Source organism: Ranitomeya imitator, chromosome 2 (genome assembly GCF_032444005.1).
Source record: "Ranitomeya imitator isolate aRanImi1 chromosome 2, aRanImi1.pri, whole genome shotgun sequence".
Classification (NCBI taxonomy): Eukaryota; Metazoa; Chordata; class Amphibia; order Anura; family Dendrobatidae; genus Ranitomeya; species Ranitomeya imitator.
Genome location: NC_091283.1, coordinates 134,885,133 through 134,896,060, shown reverse-complemented (window position 1 = coordinate 134,896,060; position 10,928 = coordinate 134,885,133).

The following is a 10,928-nucleotide window of genomic DNA, read 5'->3' as shown; positions in this document are numbered from 1 at the left end:
ACAATGACTGATTACTATAACTGTGAAATTGCACTCTGTTAAGCCTCATCCCTAAAGTACACTATTTTTAACTTTTGCTTCTTTTTGGTGAAACTGGGAAACAATTCTAGTGAAAGTGGTCATCAGATCTTGTTATCTGACCCAACTGGTACAGGAGCAGTTACATTAGGGGTCCTGGTACCTTACTCTCTGACCCATTCCTTTCCTGGGGGTAGGGTAGGCATTTGCCTCATCTGTACAGGGCACCAAAATGCCTTGTCTTGGATAAAGAACCATGTGTTTTGAACATTTTGGTTCTATGTGCACTATTTTTTTGTAGATCAATGACTTTGTAATTCAATTCATTTTATGTGTCCTCTTCCTGAGATTATCTGTGTATTTTGTTTTCAATATATGGTTAATTATTGTAATTAAATTTATAGATGGAAATAATTGTATTATATATGAGTGTATTTCCACTTTTGCTGCTCATTTATGATGAGGCTGGGATTACTAGAATCCTCCAGTATGTGGAACTTAATACATAATTAAACTCTTAGAACTGGAACTTCAATCCTGTGTTAGAAACCACACAGAAACCACTGTGCCACAGTGTGTAATGCATAGTTCCACTGTTAAAAAGTCAAGACGGTGCTGTACGTTTATGTAATGGACCATTTTCTGTAGATGTGTTTCCTTTTTAAAATGTTTATTTTTGCATGTGGTAGCTCAGAAAAGGATGACGTTTGTTGCACAAGTCAATAAAAGGTATAGAGGGGTGCTCACTGCGCTCTTTTATGTAGGTGTGCTGGAGAAAGGATAAGTAAAAAAAAAATGATAAACTCCGGCACTCTAGAATGTTTACAGTTTATTTTGAAAAAATTAACAAGATTGTTATAGTCAGTGGACCCAAAAAAAGTAATACAGACACGTGTAGATCAATGTTTCGGCATAATAGCCTTTTTCAACAAATGTCTGTTATTGCAGAAACAACATCTGTTGGAGCACTGTTCAATCCTTCATCGAAAAAGGGAAGGAGTAAGGAATAACTACAAACCTACCAAGACATGGTTGTTTCGCTAAACTGACATCCCAAGCAAGGAGAGTACCAAGTAGAAAAAGCAGCCAAGAGGCCCACAGTTACTCTGGAGTAGCTGCAGAGATCCACAGCTCAGATGAGAGAATCTGTCCACAGGACGTTTTATCATATATTCCACAAATCTAGTCTTTACGGAAGAGTGTCAAGAAGAAAGGTATTTTTGAAAGCAAGCCATAAAATTTCCCATTTGACGTTGCAAAAAGAAATGTAGGGGACACGGCTTGCATGTGGACGAAGGTACTTTGGTCAGATGATACAACTTTTTGGGCTAAATGCAAAACGCTATGTGTGGTGAAAAACTAGCACTAAACATCTCTCTGAAAACACCATACCCACCGTTAAACATGGTGGTGGAAGCATCATGCTCTGATGATGCTTTTCTTCTGCAAGGACAGGGAGGTTGGCCAGAGTTGATGGGAAGATGGGTGGAGCTAAACAGTGACATCCTGGAAGAAAACCTGTTAGAATCTGCAAAAGACTTGAGGCTAGGGCATAGGTTCACCTTTCAGCAGGACAATGACCCTAAACATACTGCTGGAGCCACAATGGAATGGTTTAGATCAGGGGTGGGGGGAATCTCCAGCCCATGACCATTTACAACACACCACAACCGGGGGTTGCAAAGCTCAGTCCGCAGCTGGCAAAACGTAGACCCTTTACTTGCTCTTGATACTGTATATGCCCCCAGCTACTCCTGTAATTTATATGCCCAGGTGTCTCCTTTGATGTATATGCCCTCATCCCTTCCTGTAATGTATATACCCAGGTGTCGCCTGTGATTTATATGCCCTCAACCAATCCCTTAATGCATATACTCCAGTATCTCTGCATTGTATATGCCCCAGCAGTGATTATATATATACTAGATTGTAGCCCGATTCTAACGCATCGGGTATTCTAGAATATGCATGTCCCCATAGTATATGGAGAATGATGATTCCAGAATTCGCGGCAGATTGTGCCCGTCGCTGATTGGTCGAGGCAACCTTTATGACATCATCGTCGCCATGGCAACCATTATGACATCATAGTCGCTGTGCCTGAAGGCCTCGACCAATCAGCATCGTCGCTGTGCCCGTTGCTGATTGGCGGCCTCGACCAATCAGAGACGCGGGATGTCTACGTCCTTTATGACATCATCGTCGCTGTGCCCGTTGCTGATTGGCGGCCTCGACCAATCAGAGACGCGGGATGTCTACGTCCTTTATGACATCATCGTCGCTGTGCCCGTTGCGGATTGGCGGCCTCGACCAATCAGAGACGCGGGATGTCTACGTCCTTTATGACATCATCGTCGCTGTGCCCGTTGCTGATTGGTCGAGGCCTGGCGGCCTCGACCAATCAGAGACGCGGGATTTCCAGGACAGACAGACAGACGGAAAAACCCTTAGACAATTATATAGATACTAGATTGTGGCCCGATTCTAACGCATCGGGTATTCTAGAATATGCATGTCCCCGTAGTATATGGACAATGATGATTCCAGAATTCGCGGCAGACTGTGCCCGTCGCTGATTGGTCGAGGCAACCTTTATGACATCATCGTCGCCATGGCAACCATTATGACATCGTCGCTGTGCCCGTTGCTGATTGGTCGAGGCCTGGCGGCCTCGACCAATCAGATTCGCGGGATGTCTACGTCCTTTATGACATCATCGTCGCTGTGCCCATCGCTGATTGGTCGAGGCCGCCAAGCCTCGACCAATCAGAGACGCGGGATTTCTACATCGATACTGTGCCGGTCGCTGATTGGTCGAGGCCTGGCGGCCTCGACCAATCAGACGCGGGATTTCCAGGACAGACAGACAGAAAGACAGACAGACGGAAAAACCCTTAGACAATTATATATATAGATATATATATATATATATGCCCCAACCCCTCCTGTGATATATACTGTATATACCCCAAGCCCTTCTTGTGCGTCTGCTGCAATGTATGTGCCCCAGCTCCTCCTGTGGTGTTTATGTCACAGCATCTCCTTTGATGTATATGCCTCCAGTCCCTCATGTAATGTATATGGCCCAGCATCTTCTATGATGTATACGCTCTGGCATCTTTTGTGATCCATATGCCCCAGTTCCTCCTAAGATGTATATACCCTGGCATTTTATGTGATGTATATGCCCCAGCCCCTCTTTTAACGTATATACTCCACCATCTCTGCACTGTATATGCCCAGCTCCTTCAGTGATATTTGTGGCCCAGAATCTTCTGTGCTGTATATGCCCCAGACCTTCCTGTGATGTATGTGCCTCAGCGTCTCCTTTGATGTATATTCCCCAGCATCTCCTGTGATTTATATGCCCCTAGCCTCTTTTGTGATGTATATCCCCCCCTGTAATATGCATGCGCCCAGCCCTTCCTGTGATGTTTATACCCAGCATCTCCTATAATGTGTAAACACCAACCCCAGCGTATCCTGTGATGTATCCAGGGAACGGTGCTTGCGCCCTTTCTATTCACACTGTATACTTCAGACTTTCAGTATAAATCTGAACTTTGCCACCTTCAAAAATTTTCGGATGACTGTGGTTATGGGATGCATTAGGGGAGATCAGGGGGATGAGGAATATAGAAGGGTAGTGTCGAATTTCGTGGATTGGTGCAATGGTAACTATCTACAAATAAATGTTAAGAAAACTAAGGAGTTGGTGGCCAACTATAGCAGGATAAAGATGGAATGCTTACCGATCACTATTGCTGGTCAGGAGGTAGAGCAGGTGGAGAGTTACAAATATTTGGGGGTCCATTTGGATAGCAAACTGGACTGGAGATGCCACTCAGAGACTGTCTACAAGAAGGGGATGAGCAGACTGTATTTCCTAAGGAAACTGAGGTCTTTTATTGTGTGTAGCAAAATGTTAGAAATGTTCTACCAATCTGTAGTGGCAAGTGCCATCTTTTTTGCAATCACGTGCTGGGGTAGTAGTGTGCGGGCCTCTGATGCTAATAAGCGGAATAAGATTATTAAGAAGGCAAGTTCTGCTGTGGGCTGTAATCTGGACTCTCTTGGGGAGGTAGTGGAGAAAAGAACTCTGAGAAAGTGTATGGCAATTATGAACAATAATGCACATCCTCTATCTGAAACTTAACCTGTCAAAAACTGAACTCCTCGTGTTCTCTCCCTCTACTAACCTACCTTTGCCATCTCCGTGTGCGGCTCCACCATTACTCCAAAGCAACATGCCCGCTGCCTTGGGGTCATCCTTGATTCTGACCTTTCATTCACCCCCCACATCCTATCACTGGCTTGCTCTTCTTACCTGCATCTCAAAAACATTTCTAGAATTCGCCCTTTTCTTACTTTCGACTCTGCAAAAACTCTTACTGTTTCACTTATTCATTCTCGTCTGGACTATTGTAGCTCTCTACTAATCGGCCTCCCTCTTACCAAACTTTCCCCGCTCCAATCTGTCCTGAATGCTGCTGCCAGGATCATATTCCTCACCAACCGTTACACCGATGCCTCTACCTTGTGCCAGTCATTACACTGGCTACCCATCCACTCCAGAATCCAGTACAAAACTACTACCCTCATCCACAAAGCACTCCATGGCTCAGCACCACCCTACATCTCCTCTCTGGTCTCAGTCTACCACCCTACCCGTGCCCTCCGCTCCGCTAATGACCTCAGGTTAGCATCCTCAATAATCAGAACCTCCCACTCCCGTCTCCAAGACTTTACACGTGCTGCGCCGATTCTTTGGAATGCACTACCTAGGTTAATACGATTAATCCCCAATCCCCACAGTTTTAAGCGTACCCTAAAAACTCATTTGTTCAGACTGGCCTACCGCCTTAATGCATTAACCTAACGATCCCTGTGTGGCCTATTTATTAAAAAAAAAACAACAAAAAAAAAAATCAGGTTCCTCGCATCATGTTCTCATTCACTTTATGCAGTTAATAGCCCTCTGTGTCTGTACTGCTACATACTTAGGCAGTTAACTGGTTCATGCAGCTTTACATGAACACCCGAGCCTTACACTATGGCCGGTCCGAATAACTAAAGCAATTGTTACCATCCACCTCTCGTGTCTCCCCTTTTCCTCATAGTTTGTAAGCTTGCGAGCAGGGCCCTCATTCCTCCTGGTATTTGTTTTGAACTGTATTTCTGTTATGCTGTAATGTCTATTGTCTGTACAAGTCCCCTCTATAATTTGTAAAGCGCTGCGGAATATGTTGGCGCTATATAAATAAAAATTATTATTATATGAGCTATTCATGAGACAGAAGAGCACCTTCAGTAACCGGCTAATACTTCTGAGGTGTAAGAAGGAAAAATATAGGAAATAGTTTGTGCCAACTGCCATGGGAATGTACAGCAATAACATTAGGGTTAAACCACCAAGGTGAATGTCTACTTATTTCTCTACATTTCAGTTCACTCGTTGTGTATGTCTTATTCTAATGTATAATGTTCTTCTGTCAACTCCACTGTCATGTCAACTATGTAATTCTTTTATGATTTGATTTAAGTTGTGCTGCTGTGATACCATAATTTCCCACGGGATCAATAAAGTGTATCGTATCGTATATGCTCCAGTCTCAGCGTTTCATGTGTAATATATATTCTCCAGCCCCAGTGTCTCCCGTGTGAAGTATATTCTGCATTCCTAGTGTCTCCTATAGGATGTAAATACTGCAAACCCCCCACTGCTCGAGTTCTATAAATGTAACTTGAGCAGTGATGAATTTCTCACTGTAAGGAGATGTGCAGTATAATATGCATACAGGTGCTTCTCACTAAATTAGGATATCAAAAAGTTAATTTATTTCAGTTCAATACAAAAAGTGAAACTCATGATATAGAGTCATTACAGTGATTTATTTCTGTTAATGTTGAGGATTATGGCTTACAGCCAATGAAAACCCAAAAGTCATTATCTCAGTAAATTAGAATAACTAACAAAACACACCTGCAAAGGCTTTCTAAGCATTTAAAAATGTTCCTTAGTCTGTTTCAGTAGGCTCCACAATCCTGGGGATGACTGCTGACTTGACATGTCCAGTCCACAAGGAGTTAAAAAAATAAATAAAAAATTGTGGGTTTAACCCCTTTACCCCCAAGGGTGGTTTGCACGTCAATGACCAGGCCAATTTTTACAATTCTGACCACTGTCCCTTTATGAGGTTATAACTCCGAAACGCTTCAACGGATCCTGGTGATTCTGACATTGTTTTCTCGTGACATATTGTACTTCATGATAGTGGTAAAATTTCTTTGATAGTACCTGCGTTTATTTGTGAAAAAAACGGAAATTTGGCGAAAATTTAGAAAATTTCGCAATTTTCAAACTTTGAATTTTTATGCAATTAAATCACAGAGATATGTCACACAAAATACTTAATAAGTAACATTTCCCACATGTCTCCTTTACATCAGCATAATTTTGGAACCAATTTTTTTTTTTTGTTAGGGAGTTATAAGGGTTAAAAGTTGACCAGCAATTTCTCATTTTTACAACACCATTTTTTTTTAGGGACCACGTCTCATTTGAAGTCATTTTGAGGGGTCTATATGATAGAAAATGCCCAAGTGTGACACCATTCTAAAAACTGCACCCCTCAAGGTGCTCAAAACCACATTCAAGAAGTTTATTAACCCTTCAGGTGTTTAATAGGAATTTTTGGAATGTTTAAATAAAAATGAACATTTAACTTTTTTACACAAAAAATTTACTTCAGCTCCAATTTGTTTTATTTTACCAAGGGTAACAGGAGAAATTGGACCCAGAAAGTTGTTGTCCAATTTGTCCTGAGTACGCTGATACCCCATATGTGGCAGTAAACCACTGTTTGGGCGCATGGGAGAGCTCGGAAGGGAAGGAGCGCCGTTTGACTTTTCAATGCAAAATTGACAGGAATTGAGATGGGACGCCATGTTGCGTTTGGAGAGCCACTGATGTGCCTAAACATTGAAACCCCCCACAAGTGACACCATTTTGGAAAGTAGACCCCCTAAGGAACTTATCTGGATGTGTGGTGAGCACTTTGACCCACCAAGGGCTTCACAGAAGTTTATAATGCAGAGCCATAAAAATAAAACAAAATTTTTTTCCCACAAAAATTTTTTAGCCCCCAGTTTTGTATTTTCCCTAGGGTAACAGGAGAAATTGGACCCCAAAAGTTGTTGTCCAATTTGTCCTGAGTACGCTGATACCCCATATGTGGGGGGGGGGAACCACCGTTTGGGCGCATGGGAGGGCTCGGAAGGGAAGGAGCGCCATTTGGAATGCAGACTTAGATGGATTGGTCTGCAGGCGTCACATTGCGTTTGCAGAGCCCCTAATGTACCTAAACAGTAGAAACCCCCCACAAGTGACCCCATATTGGAAACTAGACCCCCATGGAACTTATCTAGATGTGTTGTGAGAACTTTGAACCCCCAAGTGTTTCACTACAGTTTATAACGCAGAGCCGTGAAAATAAAAAATCTTTTTGTTTTCCCACAAAAATTATTTTTTAGCCCCCAGTTTTGTATTTTCCCAAGGGTAACAGGAGAAATTGGTCCACAAAAGTTGTTGTCCAATTTGTCCTGAGTACGCTGATACCCCATATGTTGGGGTAAACTCCTGTTTGGGCACATAGGAGAGCTCGGAAGGGAAGGAGCACCGTTTTACTTTTTCAACGCAGAATTGGCTGGAATTGAGATCGGACGCCATGTCGTGTTTGGAGAGCCCCTGATGTGCCGAAACAGTGGAAACCCCCCAATTATAACTGAAACCCTAATCTAAACACACCCCTAACCCTAATTCCAACGGTAACCCTAACCACACCTCTAACCCTGACACACCCCTAACCCTAATCCCAACCCTATTCCCAACTGTAAATGTAATCTAAACCCTAACCCTAACTTTAGCCCCAACCCTAACTGTAGCCCCAACCCTAACCCTAGCCCTAACCCTAGCCCTAACCCTAGCCCTAGCGGGAAAATGGAAATAAATACATTTTTTTTTTATTTTTCCCTAACTAAGGGGGTGATGAAGGGGGGTTTGATTTACTTTTATAGCGAGTTTTTTAGCGGATTTTTATGATTGGCAGCCGTCACACACTGAAAGACCCTTTTTATTGCAAGAAATATTTTTTGCAATACCACATTTTGAGAGCTATAATTTTTCCATATTTTGGTCCACAGAGTCATGTGAGGTCTTGTTTTTTGCGGGACGAGTTGACGTTTTTATTGAAAACATTTTTGGGCACGTGACATTTTTTGATCGCTTTTTATTCCGATTTTTGTGAGGAAGAATGACCAAAAGCCAGCTATTCATGAATTTCTATTGGGGGAGGCGTTTATACCGTTCCGCGTTTGGTAAAATTGATAAATCAGTTTTATTCTTCGGGTCAGTGCGATTACAGCGATACCTCATTTATATCTTTTTTTATGGTTTGGCGCTTTTATACGATAAAAACTATTTTACAGAAAAAATAATTATTTTTGCATCGCTTTATTCTCAGGACTATAACTTTTTTATTTTTTTGCTGATGATGCTGTATGGCGGCTCTTTTTTTGCGGGACAATATGACGCTTTCAGCGGTACCATGGGTATTTATATCTGTCTTTTTGATCGCGTGTTATTCCACTTTTTGTTCGGCGGTATGATAATAAAGCGTTGTTTTTTGCCTCTTTTTTTTTTTTTCTTACGGTGTTTACTGAAGGGGTTAACTAGTGGGACAGTTTTATAGGTCGGGTCGTTACGGACGCGGCGATACTAAATATGTGTACTTTTATTGTTTTTTTTTTTTTATTTAGATGAAGAAATGTATTTATGGGAATAACATTTTTTTTTTTTTTTCATTATTTTGGAATATTTTTTTTTATACATTTGGAAAAATTTTTTTTAACTTTTTTACTTTGTCCCAGGGGGGGACATCACAGATCAGTGATCTGACAGTTTGCACAGCACTCTGTCAGATCACTGATCTGACATGCAGCGCTGCAGGCTTCACAGTGCCTGCTCTGAGCAGGCTCTGTGAAGCCACCTCCCTCCCTGCAGGACCCGGATCCGCGGCCATCTTGGATCCGGGGCTGGAGGGAGCAGGGAGGGAGGTGAGACCCTCGCAGCAACGCGATCACATCGCGTTGCTCCGGGGGTCTCAGGGAAGCCCGCAGGGAGCCCCCTCCCTGCGCGGTGCTTCCCTGCACCGCCGGCACATCGCGATCATCTTTGATCGCGGTGTGCCAGGGGTTAATGTGCCGGGGGCGGTCCGTGACCGCTCCTGGCACATAGTGCCGGATGTCAGCTGCGATAAGCAGCTGACACCCGGCCGCGATCGGCCGCGCTCCCCCCGTGAGCGCGGCCGATCGGCTATGACGTACTATCCCGTCCAGGGTCAGATAAGCCCAGGGCACCTCGACGGGATAGTACGTCTAAGGTCACAGAGGGGTTAATAAAAGCTGTGATCGGAGGTAAAAAGTTTACCCACGGTCACTGGCGTCCATCAATGGACGCCAGTGACCGGAGGTAAACTACAGCTCCCTTCAGCCTACTACCACAAATAACAGTGAGAGCAGGCAGCAGCTTATGGGAGTATTCAGTCACCACCTTCTCTCTAAATAAATAATAAAAAAAATAAAAATAAATAAAACAGCGTGGGTTCTTCTGTATTTTTGATAAGCAGTCAGGCAAAACTCCGCTGCGTGCAGCCACCCAGAAAAGGCACAACTATTGGACGCGCCAATTCTCATGCTTTGCCCGGCTCTCCCTGTTTGCATTGTAGCAGTGGCAAGTGGGGTTCATATTTGTGGGGTTAATGTCACCTTTGTATGGTCAGGTGACATTAAGCTCACGGATTAGTAATATAGACTCTTCTCCAAGACACTTATCCATTACTAATCCTATAGTTGTATGGTAAATAAACACAGCAGGAATTAAATATTTTATTTGAAATAAAACAAAACACACTTTTCCTTATTCAAAAAGAACAGTTATACTCACCTAACACCCATTCCATTGAATACCACGTATCCTGTAATAAAACAAAAATAAAAGACAACCATACCTCTCTCCTGTCTGTCGTTCTGTCCCATGCTGTAATCCAGGTCTGGGGATAAACAGTTTTCATCCTGGACGGAGCCAAGATGCAACCATACAGGTTGACAACCACAGATGAATGAGCTGCTGCGAGCGCAGCATCAGTGAGGAGGGGTGACCTCATTGAGGTTACCGCAGGTCACTGAAGCTGCTTTCCCAGCCGGGCCATTGAACTGTAGTGACCTTAGTGAGATCACCGCTAGCACAATGAGAAAAAAGCCTCACAGTGCAGCGTAGAGTTCTTTTATTTAATTTAAATCAGAGTGGGGACCTCTCCATTCTTGATAACCAGCCTCAGCTGTGAGTTTTGCCTGGCTGGTTATCAAACACACAGAGAAACCCAAGCAGTTTATTTTTTTTTAAATTATTAAATACTTCCATCAGTCAGCACCTGCTCTCGCTATTAGTGGCAGTGCAGCGCCCCAGAGTCCTGGTCGTTGCAGTAATGTCGTTCTTCCACCGGGGGGGCGATGTTATGTCTGATGGCACCAAAGGAGTTCACCCTGCCAGGTATCACAGCCACACACACTTCACACGCCGGCCACCAGGGGGAGCAAAAGGTTCTATTAGGCCACTCCTCACACTTGGGTAAAACTGGGGGTTTGGTTAGGAAGTGAGACAGTAGGAGTTGAGAGTTGGAGCCAGGAGGAGGAGAGGAGCAGACTGGGCTCGGCCCATGAACGGAAAGAAGGACACGGAGCTGCGCCTGCAACCCATGCAGCAGCCTCATAAGAAAGGACAAGAAAGGAAGTGTGCCGTAGTGAGTGAGCACAGAAGTCGTAGCAACAGGAGTAAAACACCAGTGGGAGAC